Source organism: Hemitrygon akajei, chromosome 4 (assembly GCF_048418815.1).
Source record: "Hemitrygon akajei chromosome 4, sHemAka1.3, whole genome shotgun sequence".
Taxonomy (NCBI): domain Eukaryota; kingdom Metazoa; phylum Chordata; class Chondrichthyes; order Myliobatiformes; family Dasyatidae; genus Hemitrygon; species Hemitrygon akajei.
The window spans coordinates 180,952,138-180,972,151 of record NC_133127.1 but is presented as its reverse complement, the minus strand read 5'-3'; the positions used below and the strand labels follow the sequence as shown (position 1 = coordinate 180,972,151).

The window sequence follows — 20,014 nt, the reverse complement described above, 5'->3', positions numbered from 1 at the left end:
ACTGGCATCCTAGTGTGGGGCAGTGGGGGGGGGGGGGGGAGTCTCGTACTCTCAGTCGCTTCACACTACGGAAACCGGCATAAGTACCGGCCTGATGAGCCTATAAGGCTCGGGACAGACTTTAACTTCCAGCAGAGGGAATTGTGCGTTGAAGATTTAAGGCACAATGTTCAATGCCTGCCACAAATTCCACTCATTCACCAACAATTCGTGTTCTTTTCCTTGCCAAATGCCCGAAATTCACCCAGATGCTTCACAATATTTGGGCCCAGAAATGTGTTTTGGAATATATGCCCAAGTCACCAGATCTACTCATCATTGAGATTTGAACCCACAATTTTGTGGCTATGAGCAGGGTCACAACTGATAGTTTTTCTAGTGCTTGGTGGTATTGACGGTGCCAGTCCACTGGTACCTTGCTCAGCACCACTCTGTAGAGTGCTGACTCATAGCACTTACAGCCCATAAATTTGATCATTGTTATGTGGTCCTCTTTGTTTTAGAAATACTTTTTTCTTAGGCCAAGCAGTGTGAAGTATGGTTCTGGAAGCCTCCTGCAAATCCCTTCTCTCCACTGCAACAGCCCACCCAATCAATTTCTCCCATTGTTTGGTGTGAAAGGTCTGCTTATGAGGATTGGTGATGGGCAGGCCTGGGCAAGTAGTTTGGCCAGTCAGTAGGGAGTGTGCAGCTCAGAGCTAAATCCTGGCTGGTGCAGCGAGTGCACGTCATTGCCACATGGGTTGACAGATTACCTGGATCATATTGTGTCTTTGTTTCTTCTGCCGGATGTGATGAAAGCTATCTCATCCTCTTTGTTTACTTGCAAACTTCTTTTTTAAACCAGGGTGGGGCATCTTAAATGAGAAGATATAGATTTAAAAGGGAACTAAGCTGCATTGTTTTCGCATAGTGGTGATAGGTATATGGAATGAGCTGCAGAGGTGAGTACAATTGCAATAATTGAAAGACATATGGACACATACAAGGAGATATGATATGAGCCAAATGCAAGCACATCAACCAGTTTGGATAGGCATCTTGGTCAACATGGATGAGGTGGGCTGAAGGCCCTGTTTCAGTGCTGTATAACTCTGACACAGTTCTCTCCAGCTCAGAGATTCACATGCTACCACAGAGGCAATTCATTGCTGGCTCCATACCACATTCTTAGCATAGCAGTGCTGTCAATACTGCATCTCTATATTGCTACACTGACCCCCCTTTTAGCATGGTTTCCATTAGTGCTCTCATTACTAAGAATATATCCTAAGCACCAAGTGAAGTGCCAGTGCACAGATTGTGGTTAGACGCTTCAAGAGTACTGTCTTAAATCTTAGTCACTCAGCTACAAACAGTACTAAAGATAATTAGGTGCAATAAAAAATGAACTAAGACAAAGATGTTGTGACCACTTTTGGGGGCCTGGAATCTTGCTTAAAAAAAAAAGTTGGCTTGCAAGTTTCAAGTATGACAGATGTTTCATATGTGGGATTAAAACTTAACATAAGAACATAAGAATATAAGAAATAGGAGCAGGAGTAAGCCAAACAAAAGCCCCACTTGGGCTAAAATGCAGGATTTGCATAAAATAGTATTTACAAAATGGGACTTGCAATCTGATGTATTTTTGTCACAACTTCTTGTTACTGGAAATAACTAAACAGGTATGACACACAAGTCATCAATTTTTGACTGGGATACCATATTAAACAGTTTCACAGCAAACAAAGGCTAACATTTCAAGAATTAATGCACGGGTTGTGGCAAATAACCACTTAAGGCACAAAAGATTACGGAAATAAGTTCTAAGAATGGCCAACCCAGAGAAATTAAGCAAATATTTTCTGTCTGTCAAAAGGGTAACAAAAAAGGCTATTTGGCTAGCCTGCAGCAATCATCAATCCTATTCCCCTTGGTTTCTTCTCCATATCGTCCTGCAAGTTATTCTCTCTCTCATGTGCCCATAAACTTCCACCACTTTTATGTATTCTTTTACCACTCATCTATGCTATAGTTCACCTACCGGCACTTGTAGTAGCACTAGAATGAGTGCAGAAGAAATTAGATCGATAGATAGCTACTTATTGATTGCAAAGGAAGTTACAGTGTCACAGTAACATTACCAGAGCAGAGATACACAAATATTAGAAAATAAGAATAAAAAAAAGGTTACCTCAAACAGGCTAACGGGGGGGGGGGTCATCACTTCCCCGGCTATAGGTTGACTTATTATAAAGCCTAATGACCAAGGGTAAGAATGACCTCATATAGCACTCTTTGGAGCAGCGCAGTTGTCTTAGTCTATTACTAAAAGTGCTCCTCTGTTCAGCCAAGGTGAGAAATATTGTCCAGAATTGCCAGGGTTTTCCGTGGGGTCCTTTGTTCTACCACAGCCTCCAGTTTGACTCCTCTAACAGAGCCAGGTTTTCTCATTAGTTTATTAAGCCTGTTGACATCACTCGTGTTAATGCCATTGCCCCAGCCAACCACCACACAGAGGACTGTACTAGTGACAATAGACCAGAAGAACATGTAAAGGAGAGGCCTGCCTACTCCATTGGACCTCAGTCTTCTCAGGAAGTAGAGGAGACTCTGGCCCAAGATTAACCAGGATGTTACCTGGAATAGAGGGCTGGATATTCCGGAATTGCTCTCAATGAAGTGCAGGAAACTATGGGATGACTTGCATGGGCATTAGCCATCCCACCAAAAAGGACACACCCTCTTCTCACTACCACCATCGGGGAGGAGGTATAGGAGCCTGAAGATGTGCACTCAATGTTTAAGGAACAGCTTCTTCCCTTCCACCATCAGATTTCTGGATGATCCATGAACACCACCTCATTATTTTGCTCTCTTTTTCTCACCATTTTTATAAATTTCTTATTGTAACTAATGCATCACTCTATACTGCCGCTAAAACTAAATTTCACAAGCTATGTCAGCGATAATAAACCTGATCCTGATTATAAGGGTTTATAAAATTATGTAAGACATACACAGAATAGACAGTTTCCACCATCAACCCCCACCCCCAAGTGTAGGGGAGACAAACTAAAGGATCTAGGTTTAAGGTGAGAGGATAAATATTTAAATAAGATCGGAAGGAGTATTTTTTTTCCCCACAAAGGAAGTGTTACTCTGTACACCTCTAGAGTCATAGAACAATAGCACAGATATAGACTCTTCAGTCCATCTAGTTAAAGGGTGATGTGTATACAGAAGAAGCTGCCAGAGGAGATGGCAGAGGCAGGTACAATTTACAGCATTTGAACAGGTGCATGGATAGGAAAGGAGTAGAGATAAAGGAGGCAAATGCACGTAAATGGGATTAGCGTACACCTTCATAGGCATGGACAAATTGGGCTGAAGGATCTGTTTCTATGCTCTAGGACTAAATAGAGCATAGTAAGTCTTAAGAAATCACCCAGAAGAATATATTCAAGCAAAAGATCAAAGGATTTTGGGTCTCAAGGCAGGTTAATACAAGAAGGTAGCTCTGAGTCAAAAGACCCACGATTATCTCACTGAATAGTGGAGTAGGCACAAGATGCCAAATAGTCTTGTTTCTACTTCTGTTGTCCTTTTCTGAAATACTGAGAGGTCACTTGACTTTGTGTCAGAACTAATATTCCACTTTCACTTTTATTTAGTAACTTATTTAGAGCTGCAGCGCAGAACAGACTCTTCCAGCCAACTGAGCCACACCACCAACAACCCACTGATTTAACTCCAGCCTAATCACAGGACAATTTACAATGGCCAATTAACATACTAAATGGTAGGTCTTTGCACTGTGGGAGTAAACCAGACGACCTAGAGGAAACCCATATGCACATGAAAAGAACGTACAAACTTTCCCTCAGAGGACACCGGAATTGAACTCCAAATTTTGATGTCACAAACAGTTCAGCAGAAATGTCACTAATTCCTCTGGTAAGTGGAATATATGCAATGAGCACCCTCCGGTCAAACTATTTTAACAATGCAAGCTGTATACAAGTCAGTGACCTTTTTCATTTACTTTTAAAGAAAGATTAGCTTTATTTTTCTAAATGAGTTTAATGTGGAATGTCAACACAAGGAAATCTGCAGATGCTGGAAATTCAAGCAACACACACAAAATGCTGGTGGAACGCAGCATGCCAGGCAGCATCTATAGGAAAAAGAACAGTCGACGTTAGGGGCCAAGACCCTTTGTCAGGACTAACTGAAAGAAGAGATAGTAAGAGATTTGAAAGTGGGGGGGAGATCTGAATTGATAGAAGACGGGGTGGGAAGGATGAAGCTAAGAGCTGGAAAGTTGATTGGCAAAAGGGATACACAGCTGGAGAAGGGAAAGGATCATGGGACGGGAGGCCTAGGGAGAAAGAAAGGAGGAGGGGAGCACAGAGGGAGATGGAGAACAGGCAAGGAGTCATTGTGAGAGGGGGAGAGGGGAAAATAATAAATAAATAAGGGATGGGGGAAAGAAGGGGCATTAACGGAAGTTCTAGAAATCATTGTTCATGCCATCAGGTCGGAGGCTACCCAGACGGTATATAAGGTGTTGTTCCTCCAACCTGAGTGTGGCTTCATTTTGACAGTCGAGGAGGCCATGGATAGACATATCAGAATGGGAATGGGACGTGGAATTAAAATATGTGGCCACTGGGAGATCCTGCTTCCTCTGGTAGAGCGTAGGTGTTCAGCTAAATGGTCTCCCAGTCTGCGTCGAATCTCACCAACATATAGAAGGCTGCACCAGGAGCACCACAGTATATCACACCAGCCGACTCACAGGTGAAGTGCTGCCTCACCTGGAAGGAATGGTTAACAGTCTAGAATGTCAGCTGGTTAACATGCTGCTTTTCAGATCGCTTCAAATATATAACTATAGGATGGTTGGTTAGGATGGTGGAGATTAGTTTCCAGGATTGAGAAATTCCGACAATTGTGTCACTTAGAGAAGAAATCCTGACATGCAGCTATTGAAAACAGAGTGTCCTTCCACATTAACATTTTCTTACCTTTCTGAAACATTTCTATACCTATTTTCTGCAGCACTAATGGAAGAGTCCAGTGACAGAGGTACAGCTTTAATCAACGCTCAAGTTTCATGATTTCAAGAAACTGCCAACAAATGGGAGCAAAAGAAATCAACATTCTGCAACTGCCTTCTGTCACCAATTCCCATTCTGAAAACAATAGGAAATAAATTTAATTTGCACTCTGCACAGGCACAAAATACAACATAGATATCAGTAACTCAACCAGTCTGTGCTAATTCATTCGTCTTTCTCATTCCAACTCAAAATATCACTAAGGCTAGGTAGTTTTGCAGTTCAATGCACCATTGCAGAGCAACAATGAATAGTGTTACTATAATATTGAATTATGTGGGAAGATAATAGAATAAAAGATAGACATATCATGATTAAAATGTCAGTTGCTCTGGTCAAACCACATTACTGCTATATTAGTTAAGCATTGGTAGCAATGCAGAAAATTTATCTGAGATCCTCAGTCAAAAACTTCCAGCTCACCTGTCCAAAAATTGCAATACCTTATGTAATACCACAGGTTTAAGACCACGCTTTATTTTATTAATGCAGTTATGCTGTTGGGTGTTTTGTTCTTTTAATTCTATTAGACAATTGAGTAATTCAGTTGATTGATAAGTTAGGCTTGTTGAATTAGCCAACAGGATTTGTCTTAAATAACATTTGGCCAATAAAATGCCCCAGAACATTCTAGAAGGATTGCGGGTAGCCATTTTCTGGAGACAGCTGGCGGAGGAAGGACAGAGACAAAAGAATGGAGATGGATAACAAACATGAGTGAATTACATGGTATACTGTTCACAGAACCCATCTGGAATGTGTCTTACAAACAGTAAGTCTGTCAAACAGGACCTGCCTTTTTTCTGAATCCATGCTGAGTCTATCTAATGCAGGGGTGTCAAACTCATTTTAGGTCACAGGCCGGATTGAGCAAAATGCAGCTTCATGCGGGCCGGATCAGTCGGACGCGTGCGAACGCAGCTTTCGTTGCCTCCGTTTTTTCAGCCTGCTCTCATGTGTCTCAGTCTCTGCTATAACTACAAAGTGTTTCACTTTACAAATTCTGTTTCTTATGAAGAAGACTGCCGAATAAACACTAAAAACCCTGAAAACCTGGTACCTGAATAAACTCAGCATTAGCCATATCATATGCCATAGGCGCTTCCGATTACTGGGGCCAGCTTTAATAGTAATTAGATATTATCTCGCGGGCCAAAGATAATTCCACCGCGGGCCATGAGTTTGACATATATGGTCTAGTGGAACCACTCCTTTCTAAATGCTTTGCTATTCCTTCCTTAATGACAGCTTCAAGCATTTTCCCGACTACAGATGTTAAGCTAACTGGCCTATAGTTGCCTGTCTTTTGCCTACATCTTTTTTAAAAGGTGGCGTGAAATTTGTTGTCTTCAAATCCACAGGGACCTGCCCAGAGTCTAGAGAGTTTTGAGAAATGATTACCAACGCCTCTACTATAACCTCTGCCAATTCCTTCAGCATGCTGGGATGCATCCCATCAGGACCAGCGGACTTGTCTACCTTCAGGCCCTCTAGTTTGCTCATCACTATCTCTTTAGTTACAGTGATTTTATTGAGATCCTCACCTCCCATTTTGTCCATAACATCCTTCTTTGGCATATTAGACGTGTCCTCCACTGTGAAGACTGACACAAAATAGTCGTTCAATGCCTCAGCCATTTCCTTATCATCCAATATCAATTTCCCCTTCTCATCTTCCAAGGGACCTACGATGACTTTAGCCACCCTCTTCCACTTTATATATTTATAAAAACTTTTGCTATCGGTTTTTATATTTTGTGCTAATTTACCTTCATACTCTATCTTCCCTTTCCTTATTTCTTGTTTAGTTGTTCTCTGTTGCTTTCTAAAATTTTCCCAATCCTCCAGTCTCCCACTACTTCGTACACATGAGCTTTTAATTTGATACTATCTTTTATTTCCTTAGTTATCCAAGGCTGGCTTTCCCCACACTTACTGTCCTTACTTTTGACTGGAATATACTTTTGTTGAGCACTGTGAAACACCTCTCTGAAAGTATTCCACTGTTCCTCAACTGTCCTAGCAAATAGCCTGTGCTCCCAATCCACATTAGCCAACTCCTCCCTCATCCCGTTGTAGTCCCCCTTGTTCAAGCCTAATACACTAGTTTTAGATCTAACGATTTTATCCTCCATCTGAAAGCGAAATTCAATCATACTTTTTCCAAGATCACTCTTTCCAAGAGGATCCCTGACTACAAGATCATTAATCTTACCTGTCTCATTGCACAGAACTAGATCCAAGATCTAAAACTAGTTATCTAGATCTAAAACTAACTTGCTTTCTCTCTTTCTCAGTTCTGATAAAGGGTCTTCCACCTGAAATGTGAACTGTTTCTCTTTCCACAGATGCTGCCAGACCTGGTGAGTTTTTCTACCATTTTCTAATTTTATTTCAGATTTAAAGCATTTGCAATTTTTTTTTTTGGATTTCTATTTTCCCTTCAAAATCTTGTATGTCGACTCTCCTCTCACTCAACAAAACACCTGAAGTTAAGTCAAGTCACTTTTTATTGTCATTTCGACCATAACTGCTGGTACAGTACATAGTAAAAACGAGACAATGTTTTTCAGGATCATGGTGCTACATGAAACAGTACAAAAACTACACTGAACTATATGAAAACAACACAGAAAAAAAAACCCACTAGACTACAGACCTACCCAGGACTGCATAAAGTGCACAAAACAGTGCAGGCATTACAATAAATAATAAACAATACAATAGGGCAGTAAGGTGTCAGTCCAGGCTCTGGATATTGAGGAGTCTGATAGCTTGGGGGAAGAAACTGCTGCATAGCCCGAATGAGAGCCCGAATGCTCTGGTGCCTTTTCGCAGATGGCAGGAGGGAGAAGAGATTGTATGAGGGGTGCATGGGGTCCTTCATAATGCTGTTTGCCTTGCGGATGCAGCATGTAGTGTAAATGTCCGTAATGGCAGGAAGAGAGACCCCGATGATCTTCTCAGCTGACCTCACTATCCGCTGCAGGGTCTTGCGATCTGAGATGATGCAAGTTCCGTACTAGGCAGTGATGCAGCTGCTCAGGATGCTCTCAATACAACCCTTGTAGAATGTGATGAGGATGGGGGGTGGGAGATGAACTTTCCTCAGCCTTCACAGCAAGTAGAGACTCTGCTGGGCTTTCTTTGTTATGGAGCTGGTGTTGAGGGACCAGGTGAGATTCTCCGCCAGGCGAACACCAAGAAATTTGGTGCTCTTAACGATCTCTACCAAGGAACCATCGATGTTCAGCAGGAAGTGGTTGCTCAGTGCCCTCCTGAGGTCAACAACCATCTCTTTTGTTTTGTTCACATTCAGAGACAGGTTGTTGGCTTTGCCCCAGTCTGTTAGCTGCTGCACCTCCTCTCTGTATGCTGACTCATCGTTCTTGCTGATGAGACCCACCACGGTTGTGTCATTGGCGAACTTGATGATGTGGTTCAAGCTGTGTGTTGCAGCACAGTCGTGGGTCAGCAGAGTGAACAGCAGTGGACTAAGCACACAGCCCTGGGGGGCCCCCGTGCTCAGTGTGATGGTGTTGGAGATGCTGCCTCCAATCCGGACTGACTGAAGTCTCCCAGTCGGGAAGTCTAATATCCAGTTACAAGCCTACCCTGAACAAGCGTTTTCATATCTCTCCATTCCAGATAAAAGATCAGTAAACAAACATCAACACTGCTAGTACAGCTGCTGCCCACAACTCCAACAAGCTGGGTTCAAACCCAGTGTCTGGTGCTGCCTATTCGGAGTGTCGATGTTCCTACTGTAACTGCGTGGGTTTCTTTTTCCCACCTCCCCCAAAAAATGTACTCCTTGGTGGGATACTAGCCACTGCGGATTGCCCCTCGTGAATAGATGAGTGGCAGAATCTTGCGGGGGGATGGGGGGGGGGGTTGATGGAAATGCAAGGAGGAAAAATCGAGTGAGGAAACAATTAGTGTGAACATGGGTGCACGATGGCCACTGCAATCTTGGCAGGTGCAGGAGCCTGTTTCTGTGGCTCCTTCTCTACATAAATCTATGAATGAATCTTCTCTGAGCTACTAGCTTATCAATATCCTTCCTTAAAGAAGGAGATCAATAAGGTACTCAGTACTCCATGTGTACTCTCACCAGTGTCTGATACAACTGAAGCAAAATCTCCTGACTTCTGTATTGAACCTCCTCTACTACCAATAAACAAAAAAGATCCTGGAAGCTTTTCTAATTACTTTCTCTAAGCACATCTTAGCCTTTTGCAAATCATGCATCAAATCACAGCTCTGCAATTTTGTACCATTTGCTGCTAAGTAGACAATTTCACATTTTTTACATTTCCAAAATTTTACCCTTTCACTTAATTCATCCACCTCATGTCCTTGCCACAAATTAGTTTAACTCCTCCATGGATGGTTCCAAATCCAGCTGCCACAGGAGGTTTGGGCATAGGGCTAGCATCTCCATCCCATTAAAAAGAACAACCATTGCTACAGAAACAACAGAAGTGGCAAAGACCTTCTCCCTGGTAGAGGAATGATCTTTGCTTTGAAAAATTGGCCCAGAACAGAGGACTCTGGAAAGCTGCTGTCAGCGGCCTCTGCCCCTGTAGGGGGTGATTGCTTTAAATAAGGGTTTTCCATTCGTGTCACCAGCATACTTGACAACCATACATAGAAGTGATTTATGCAAATTTTAAGTTGTAACACATCCCTATGGCACACAACACCATTATTCCCAATGGCACACCACTTGTTACCACCTACTGTGCATTTCCTGTTAGCTGGCCAATCTTCTACCCACATCACCCCCTCCATGAAGAGTTTTTATTTTCCACAATAATCTTTGATGCAGCACATCATCAATGCCTTCTTGAAATTTAAGCATATACAGTTCACTATTTCTCCCTTTAATCCACAATACTTTATTTCAAAGAACGCTAATAAGTCAAACAAAATTCCTCTCACCATAATGAAGTTGGATGATTACACTGAATGCTCCTAATGGTACAACACCTTTAATAATAGCTTCTAACAGTTTCCCTATGGCAGATGTTAAGCCAAGGGGCCTGTATATAATCACACTTTATATCCTATATAATCACACTTTAAAATTCAAGACTGTTTAATGCCATTTCCAGTACACAAGTGTAAAGGAGAACAAAATAATTGTTATGCTGGAAATGATGCAGCACAAAAAAAAATACAAAAATAAATACATGTGAGTGTGTATAGACTGTATGTCCATAAAGTGAGAATAGGCACAGGAGAGTCTGAATGCAAGGTGACTGACAAGAAATTATAAAGTAGTGGCAGTTAGGCATGTGGAGGGGTGAGTTAGTGGGTGCTTGGGAAAAGTAACTTGTTATTGTTTGAGAAAGTAACTGCTTTTGAATCTGGTGGTCCTAGCATGGATGCTTTGTAGCCTCCTCTCTGATGGGAGTTTTAAAAAGCTTTAATTGCTATTTTCCTATCTAATAGAATCTTCTGAATCTAAAGAATTTTGGAAAATTCAATTGCAAAGCATGAAACTCCAGAATGAATGAAAGCTACTTTACAATTTATTTATCTTCCAAGGAAGAACTTAAAACAGTTGCCCTGTTTGTACCATCCAATATGGGATAACTCAACTAGAAAGCACATTATCCTTATTCCCAAGCACCAACTTCCTTGCGAGCATAGAATTCACAGAAAGTTGAAGGTATATAAATGCCTCCAAATTGCTTTTTGAGAGCTCAGCCTGAGACAGGTATCTGCTTTAAATGGCAATATAAAAGCACTTAGGTTTATTGGAGATAAACCAAAGTGCTTCAATTTCTTAAGCACCACAAGGATATAACTGAATCAGTACAGGTTAGTAAGTTAATTGGGTACGTGAGTGTTATTGGGAGGCACAAACTCATTGGGCTGGAAGGGACTATTACTGTGTTGCATCTATAAATAAAAATAAATAAAAGACTGTATAAAACAGCAGGACATCTCAGATATATGACATTTGTGACCTGTAACTTTTGTTGATTATACTGTATGAAACAGACTAACAACCAGTTTCCAACTTGTAACAAAATCCATGTATCTATCTATTCATTCAAAACAAGATAGATCAGCATGACTTTAAAACATTATTGCCAAGCTACCACAGAACACCTTACTAAGAATGCACTGAAGTTCCACTATTTGAAATTTTATTTGTTGAGACAACAATTAGTGGAATTTGAAATTCAGCGTTTGTTGAGGCAACAATTGGAATACTGTAGTTCCGAGCAGATTTCAAAGCAACAGATTAAGACAATGAGGGGGAGAAAAGGACTTTGAGCTTTAATGTTAACTTCTCTTTCACAGATGCTGGCTGACCTGTTGAGCATTTCTAGCATTTTCTGTTCTTGCTTTGTATTATTCCCATCTAATATTGAACTGTTCTAAATATGGAGGACAAATACAGTTCATAAGACTGTACTTTTAAGATGTATTTAATTTCATTTGATGAAAGAACTTTTTTCATGTGAAAGTAAGATATGAATGTTATTGCATCCCTTCGTCAATTCAAATAATTTACTGATAAATTACAAATTTTTAAAATATATTACATCCCACTATTTTGGTAACAAACACCCTCCACCTGATACTGTTGATCTTTTAAGTTGCAATACCAATGGTATCACTTTAATGATAATATTTAATATCTGATTCTATTTAGTGAAATATCATGGAATAGGCCCTCTGGCCCTTTGAGCCATGCCACCCCAATTAACTCTAACCTAATCATAGGACAATTTACAATAATCAATTAACCTACCCAATAGATCATTGGACTGTGAGAGGAAACTAGCTGACCTAGAGAAAACTCACGCATTCCTCAGGGAGGACATAGAGGCTCCTTACAGAATGGCACCAGAATTGAACTAACTCAGGAACACCCTGAGCTGTAACAGTGTTGCACTAACCACTATACTACAGTGGCATCTAAGGTTAATTTTCAAACATAGCCATTTCAAAAGAGGAAGTAATTATAAAAACAAATGTATGAAAATATTTCTATTTTCTACTTTGAAATGCGTTCTGCTTTCATCAGTGTCATCTACTTTTAACATTATTTTTTAAATTCATGTTTGTATTACACATCTTTTGACTGACTCTTGTGTTATCAACTGCAATGATATACCGGTAAGTAGTTTAGCATATTAAACAAACATGTTATACATATTAAAAAATAATTGACGCTGTTAAGTTTATTTTTTTAACTGTCAGGATTTGGAGAATTGTTGTAATTATTCAAGTTATGACTAGTTTATTAGACCATAACTTCCTTGCAGAAAAGCAGTTTAAGTCAACAAGGTAAAATGTTGATTTTGTTCAAATTCTTTGGTGCCCTGCAGAGATTTGAATTACGCAATGTAAGTAATAGATTCATAGGAATTTCAGTATTCAATACATTTTAATTTAATCAAAGTAAAACAACTACAAGATCAGAGTAAAAAACAAACTATTCATATTGAACCCTCAATAACCTAAATCCTCAACAAGTGCCAAAGAATCATATATGAAGTGTTAATTGTGCTGGAGAAATGGCAATGGTATTTAAAATGAAATGGACAAATTGCAAGGCATCCTACACTGTAAGTACTTTTTTTGACATCCAGTGTACCTAGAATAAGCTGCCAGAGGAAGTGGTCAGGGTGTGTACACTGCAACATTTAAGAGGCAGATACAGGAAAGGTTCTGGGCTGAATGTGGCCACTGGTATCAACAGGGAGAATGCTGTGGTCAAAATGGATCAGTTGGGCTGAAAAGCCTGTTTGTGTGCTGTATTACTCTATGACCCTATGACTCAATCACCTTGCAGGACATTGACCCAAAGCAGTGCAATATTGCACAAGTAGTTATAGTACTAGTCTGACTTAGATTATAAACAGTGCACTATTATTAAATAAGTACAATAAAGAGCTAGGAATCTAATCTCTTGATCAATAGCTGGTCTGAATCTATTGGAGGAGCAATCTTAGCAAGGGGTCATTTAAACAGCACCCTCCTTTAAGAATTTAATTGTTAAACCCTGATTTTCAACTTGTACCTGTACTGAAGTTTTCTACTGGGTTTTGAGTCAGACCAAACAAAAATTTAAATGAGACTACTTTCAGAACATCTTTATAATGAATATAACACAGAACAGTTCCACATAGTACAGGCCTTTCAGTCCATGATGTTGAGCCAACCATCTAACCGACTCCAGGATCAATCTAATCATTGCCCCCCCACACACACAGCCCTCCCTTTTTCTTTCATTCATGTGCCTTTCTAAGTGTCTCTTAAAAGTTGCTAATGTATCACTGTCTCTACCATTACCCCGGCAATGCATTCCACACACCAACCAATCTCTGACAAGCCTGTGAAACTTTCCTCCAATCATCTTAAGATTATGCCCTCTTATATTTGCCATTTCCGCCTTGGGGATAAAAGAGCTGGCAGTTCACTCTATTGATACCTTTTACAAACTCAATCAAGTCACCTCTTCACTCCAAAGAGAAAAGCCCCATCTTGCTCTCTGGTAAGCATCCTGGTAATTCTCCTCTTCACACTCTCTAAAGCTTCTGCATTCATTACAAAATAAAATTTGGTGACAATAACATTTATCCTCCCAAAATCCACTGTACGAAATAATGACTACCCGATTAAAGTGAAAGTATATTTCAAAGACTTCTCTTCAGTGAACAAAGAACAACCTTTTGCTACTGCTTACTATTAAAACACGTTACTTGTTTCAAAAAAATGAAAACCAAAACATTCCCATCACATGGCACAGCACCACAACAGTTCTTTTCTATCACAAACACAACAAAATCTTCCTCACCAAAACAACACACACAACATCCATGGAAAAGAGTAAACAGGCAATATTTCAGGCCAAGACACTCTGTCCTAAAGAAAGGTCTCAGCCTGAAACATCGAAAATTTACTCTTTTCCATAGAGGCTGCCTGACCTGCTGAGTTCCTCCAGCATTTTGTGTATTGTTTTCTTTTCCCTGATACATACATGCAAACCATCAATTTTGACATTTGCTGTCAGACGATGCTCTAAAAAAAGTTTCACAAATGGCTGATTTAAAATGTATAACTCTACAGCGAGGTTACCAAACTTATTTATTTATATATATATATATATCATGGGGCCTTACCATTAACCCAAGGATCTGTGGACCATAGGACAGAGCAGAGTCAGGTCATTCAGCCCATCGAGTCTGCTCTGCCATTTCATCATGGCTGATCCCAGATCCCATTCAACCCTATACGCCTGCCCTCACACCATATCTTTGAAGACCTGACCAATCAGGAATCTATCAAATTCTGCTTTAAGTATACCCACAGTCTGTGGCAGAACATTCCACAGATTTACCACTCATTGGCTAAAACATCCTCAAATTCCTCCTTACTTCTGTTTGAAAAAGGTCACCCCTCAATTTTGAGGCTGTGTCCTTTAGTTCTGGATACTCCAACCAGAGGAAATATCCTCTCCACATCCACTTTATCTAGTCCTTTCAATATTTGATAGGTTTCAAGGAGATTCCCACGCGTTCTTCTAAATTCCAGGGAGTACAGGTCCAAAGGTTCCAAACGCTCCTCATATGTTAACCACTTCATTCCTGGAATCATCATGTGAGCCTCCTCTGGAGTGTCTCCAATGACAATACATCCTTTCTGAGATGAGGGCCCAAAACTGTTGACAATACTCCAAGTGCAGCCTGGACTAGTGTCTTATAAAGCCTCAGCATTATCTCCTTGTTTCTATATCCTATTCCCCTTGAAATAAATGTCAACATTGCATTTGTCTTTTTTTAAACCACAGAATAAATCTGTAATCTTCTGGGAATCTTGCATGAGGACCCCTGTACCTCAGTACCTCTGATGTTTGAATTTTCTCCCCACTTAGATAACAGTCTGCACTATTATTCCTTTTACCAAAATGCATTATCATACATTTCCCAACACCCATCTACCACTTTTTTGCCCATTCTTCCAATTTGTTCATGTTCTGCTGCAATCACATTGCTTCCTCAGCACTACCTACCCCTTCACCTATATTCATATCATCTGCAAACTTCGCAACAAAGCCATCAATTCCACTATCTAAAACAATGTGAAAAATAGCAGTCCCAAAACTAAACCCCCGAGTCACTGGCAGCCAACCAGAAAAGGCCTCCTTTATTCCCACTCACTACCTCCTGCATGTCATCCATTCCTCTATCCATGCCAGTAACTTTCCTGTAACACCATAGGATTTTATCTTGTTAAGCAGCCTATCAAGCACTTTATCAAATGCCTTCTGAAAATCTAAATAAGTGACATCTACTACCTCTCCTTTGTTCACCCTGCTAATGGACCACAACTTTCCCAACCACTGAGGTTAGGCTAACTGGCCTATAATTTCCTCTCTTTTGTTTTCGTCCCTTCAAAAAGAGTGGAGTGACATTTGCAATTTTCCAGTCCTCAGGGACCATGTCAGAATCAAGTGATTCTTGAAAGATCATGACCAGTGCATCTCTTCAGCAACTCTCTCAGGACTCTGGGATGTAGTTCATCTAGTCCAGGTGACTTATCCATTTTAAAACCTTTCAGTGTGCCTAGCACTTCTTCCTTTGTAATAGAAACGACACTCATTCCTGCTCCCAGACACTCATAGACCTCTGGCACACTGTTTGTCTTCCACAGTGAAGACTGAAGTGTAGTACTTACTAAGTTTATCGGCCATTTCTTTGTCCCCCATTACTACCTCACCAGCATCATTTTCCAGCGGCCCAATTTCAACTTTCACCTCCCTTTTATTCTTTATATAACTGAAAAAACTTTTAGTATCCTGATTTATATTATCAGCTAGTTTGCCCTCATTTCATCTTTTCCCTTCTTATGGCTTTTTAGTTGTCTTTTGTTAGATTTTAAAAGCTTCCCAGTCATCCAACTTCCCACTCACCTTTGCTAGCTCATATGCCCTTTCTTTGGCTTTTATGCAATCCTTAACCTCCTTTGTCAGCCACGGTTGCCTAGCCCTGCCATTTAAGAAAAACTTCTTCTGTGGGACATATCTATCCTGTGCCCTGTGAACTATTCCCAGAAACTTCAGCCACCTCTGTACTGCTGTTATCACCACTAATATCCCAATCCAAACCACCTGGGCAAGCTCCTCTCTCATGCCTCTGTAACTTCCTTCATTCCATTGCAATACTGATACATGTGACTTATACTTCTCCATCTCAAACTGCAATATGAATTCAATCATATTATGATCCAAAGGGTTCCTTTATGTTAAGCTGACAAATAAATTCTGGGTTATTACACAACGTCCAATAGCCTTTCCCCAAGTAGGCTCGAGAACAAGCTGCTGTAAAAAGCCATCTCGTAGGCATTCAACAAGTACCCTCTCTTGTGATCTGACGACAGCCTGATTTTCCCAATCTCCTTGCATATTGAAATCCCCCATTACAATTGTCATTACCCTTTTTAACCATGCAGTTTCTCTGACTCTGTCACCTTTCTTAAGGTGTAATTCCATCTCTTACCAACAGAGCCACACCACTGCCTATGCCTTCCTGCTTGTCCTTTCAATATAAAGAATATCCTTTGATGTTAAACTCCCAACTATGACCTTCTTTCAGCCATGACTTTGTGATGCCCACAACATACCAACCAATCTCTAACTGCGCCACGAGTTTGTCTACCTTATTCCAAATGCTACGTGCATTTAAATACAGCACCATCAGACCTGCATTCTTTGCTCTTAAGAATTTTGTTAACTCTTTGCTTTGTCTGCATTTGGGCCCAATCATTGGCTTGTCCTTCCTTACAGTCATATTACATCCATCATCTACTTGTAAACCAGCTAGCTCATCCTCAGCTCTATCACACTAGTTCCTATACCCCTGCCTGGACCCCAGGTTGGGTACCTCTGCTCTACAGTAATGAAGTAGTTTTTATTTAAAACCTTGGTAGCTGAATGTGGAAACTTTAACATGTTACAATGCAAACTGCACTCCCAGTCAGATGTGGAGAGCTAATTTATCCTAAAAAAAATCATGAAAGCTTTCCTCATCAACTAAATGCAGCATTTACAGCAGACATAACCCCATCCAGCAATATGCCACAAATCCAACTGTAAATGCTATGACAACTACTGGTCTGAATGCAAGTAAATAATGGGGGGAAATAAAAAGGCTTTAAATTACAAATACAATATTTGTTCTTTGCTTTTATAGATACAATTGAAGCAAAAAGTACAAATGAAGGATTGTAGTCTGAAATATATTTCAGACTGCAATCCCAGGAAATCCACCACGATTTACACAAACAATATCCACAAAGCTGGGACAACCTGTAAATCAATTTGAATACCAAAAGCTACACACCTCAAGCTACCAGAAAAGGCACAAACGATTTTCTCTGAGCATGTTTGCAAATAATATGAAGTTGTCCACTTTAATTTTTGCTAATAAAATTTACATTGTCATAAACAATATTAGGCAACAAGATGTCTCCAGCCAACTATGTTGATACCTACTTCCTGAAAACTGATATATAAAAAATGATGGAACTACCATTCAGTTGCTAAAAAACTGAAAATGACAGACACATGCAGACACCGAAATTGATGAATGCCTCTGTACGTAACTGTGAACTGAAACAAATGTCATCAGTTAGACGATAACCATAAGGGACCACAAACTCCTCCTCCACTCTCACCCTGAACACCAGCGTGCCTCAAGGCTGTGTGCTGAGCCCTCTTCTGTCCTCCCTGTCCTCACCTATGACTGCATTCCTGTACATGGTTCTAACTCCATAATCAAATTCACAGATGACACCATGGTGGCTGGTCCGATCAGAGGGGATGACGAGACAGCCCACAGGGATGAGGTCCAGCACCCGGCTGTATGGTGTGCCAACAAAAACCTGGCCCTAAACACCCAGAAGACCAAGGAGATCATTGTGGACATCAGGAGTGCTAGGAGCCACACTCACGTCCCCATCTACATCAATGGAAATGTAGTGAGGATGTATCAAGCTTCAAATTCCTTGGTGTCCACACTTCCCAGGATCTCACATGGTCCATGAACTCCTCCATCCTGATCAAAAAGGCGCAACAGAACCTTTATTTCCTGTGGAGCATCAAGAAAGCTCATGTCTGTCCCAGGATACTGACAGACTTTTACCGCTGTGCCATTGAGAGCATACTCACCAACTGCATCTCAGTGTGGTTTGGCAATTGTCCCGTATCAGACCACAAAGCACTCCAGTGTGTGGTGAAAACTGCCCAGCGGATTATCGGCAACCAATTGCCCACCATTGAGAACATCTACCATAAACGCTGCCTGGGCAGGGCGAAAAGCATTATCAAGAATGCACCTCACCCTAACCATGGACTTTTTACTCTCCTCCCATCCGGTAGGCACTACAGGTGTCTCCGCTCCCGCACCAGCAGGCACAGGGAGAGATTTTTCCCCGAGGCTGTGGCCCCGCTGAATCTCACATCACAGCGCTAAACAGTATTGCACCCATATTGTACTGTCTCAGTACTTTTATATTTGTGTGCTGTAGCACTTACTTTTAAATTGCAGTTATTTTGTAAACAACACTATTCTTTACACTTCTGGTTAGACGCTAACTGCAGTTGATTTGGCTTGGTGTCTGTACTCGGCACAATGACAACAAAATGGAATCTAATCTAATCTAAACCTCAGGAGCAGAATTAATCCATTCAGTCTATCACCTCTGCTCCACCATTCCTTCATGGCTGATTTTTAATCCCTCTCAATCCCAATCTGTTTTCACCGCATAACCTTTGACACCCTGACTGATCAAGAAGCTACCTGCCTCCGCTTTAAATATACCCAAAAGACTTGGCCTCCACAGCCGTCTGTAGCAACAAATTCCACAGACTCACCACCCTGTGGCTAAAGAAGTTCCTCATCTCTGTTCTAAATTGATATCCATTTAGAAAGTGGTTGTCCCCAAATAATTATAAAAATAATTTGATAAACAGGATTTCATCGAGGCCTTACTGCCACTTAAAACACGAGTGGATAATTACAAATCGGGGAGGGGACAATAAGGTAGGGAAACTTTTCAGAGGAATAAATGGTGGATGGCAGGTTCGTGAAGGGTGGGAGGAACAGGTCAGGGAATCAGATCCCGGTCTGTCGACCACAGGCAAGGTCCAGCTCAGTCTTGGAGGGTCTGGGCCCGAAACGTTCACTGTTTATTCCTCTCATAGATACTGACTCACCTGAGTTCCTCCAGCATTTTGTGTGCGCTGCTCAAGGTTACCAGAAGGCTGCCGCGGGGGAAGACATCCTCCTGCCTTACCACACCGACAATGCCGGTGTCCAGCTGCCCCCAGGAGAAGGCGGCGAAATGTTTGCTTCCCTACACCACCACCCCCACCACTTCCCTGTCGGGGTAACCGGCGGCAGGAGCCGGGTTCTGCGACTCCAACTGACCGCCGTGGGTGCGGAGGCCCCAGGCAGGTCCCGACTCCGTCCCGCCGATCCCGGTTACACGTCTTCCCCCTCACTTACCGTCTGACCGAGCTGTAACCCACCGGTACCGCCAACGCCGGCCTCCTCCTCCTCATTATCATCCTCGACTGCAACGCACAGATGACAACACCCCTCCACCTCCGTCAGAGTAGGGCCCCAGCACACAAGCCCGGTCGGTGCCGCTCCTCCCAGAACTGCGCCACCTGCCGCCCGGGAGGACAAGCTACCCCTCGGAGCCGATGGAGAATACGCTGACGTATCAGAATCAGGTTTATCACTGGCAAGTGTCGTGAAATTTGTTAACTTAGCAACAGCAATTCAATGCAATACTTGATAGTATAGAAAGAAAAAAATAAGTAAATTTCAGTAAATATATGTATGTATGTGCATATTGAATAGATTAAAATAGTGCAA

General features: G+C 41.4%; 1 protein-coding gene across 5 annotated transcripts in view; it reads right to left on the bottom strand.

Moving 5' to 3' along the window:
* The window catches only part of nipa2 (NIPA magnesium transporter 2), a 45,481-nt gene extending 25,686 nt beyond the window's left edge, over positions 1 to 19,795 (bottom strand). The window contains exons 1-2 of one of the 5 annotated variants that reach the window (XM_073044139.1): positions 19,640 to 19,795; positions 756 to 857 (exon numbers count right to left, since the gene is read on the bottom strand). The gene's annotated coding sequence lies outside the window, so the exon portion shown is untranslated. Of the gene's footprint in view, positions 1 to 755; positions 858 to 5,012; positions 5,181 to 19,347; positions 19,555 to 19,639 lie in introns of those variants that run through there. The other 4 variants (XM_073044141.1, XM_073044138.1, XM_073044142.1 and 1 more) reach the window with 4 other exon arrangements.
* Positions 19,796 to 20,014: the final 219 nt, after the last annotated feature.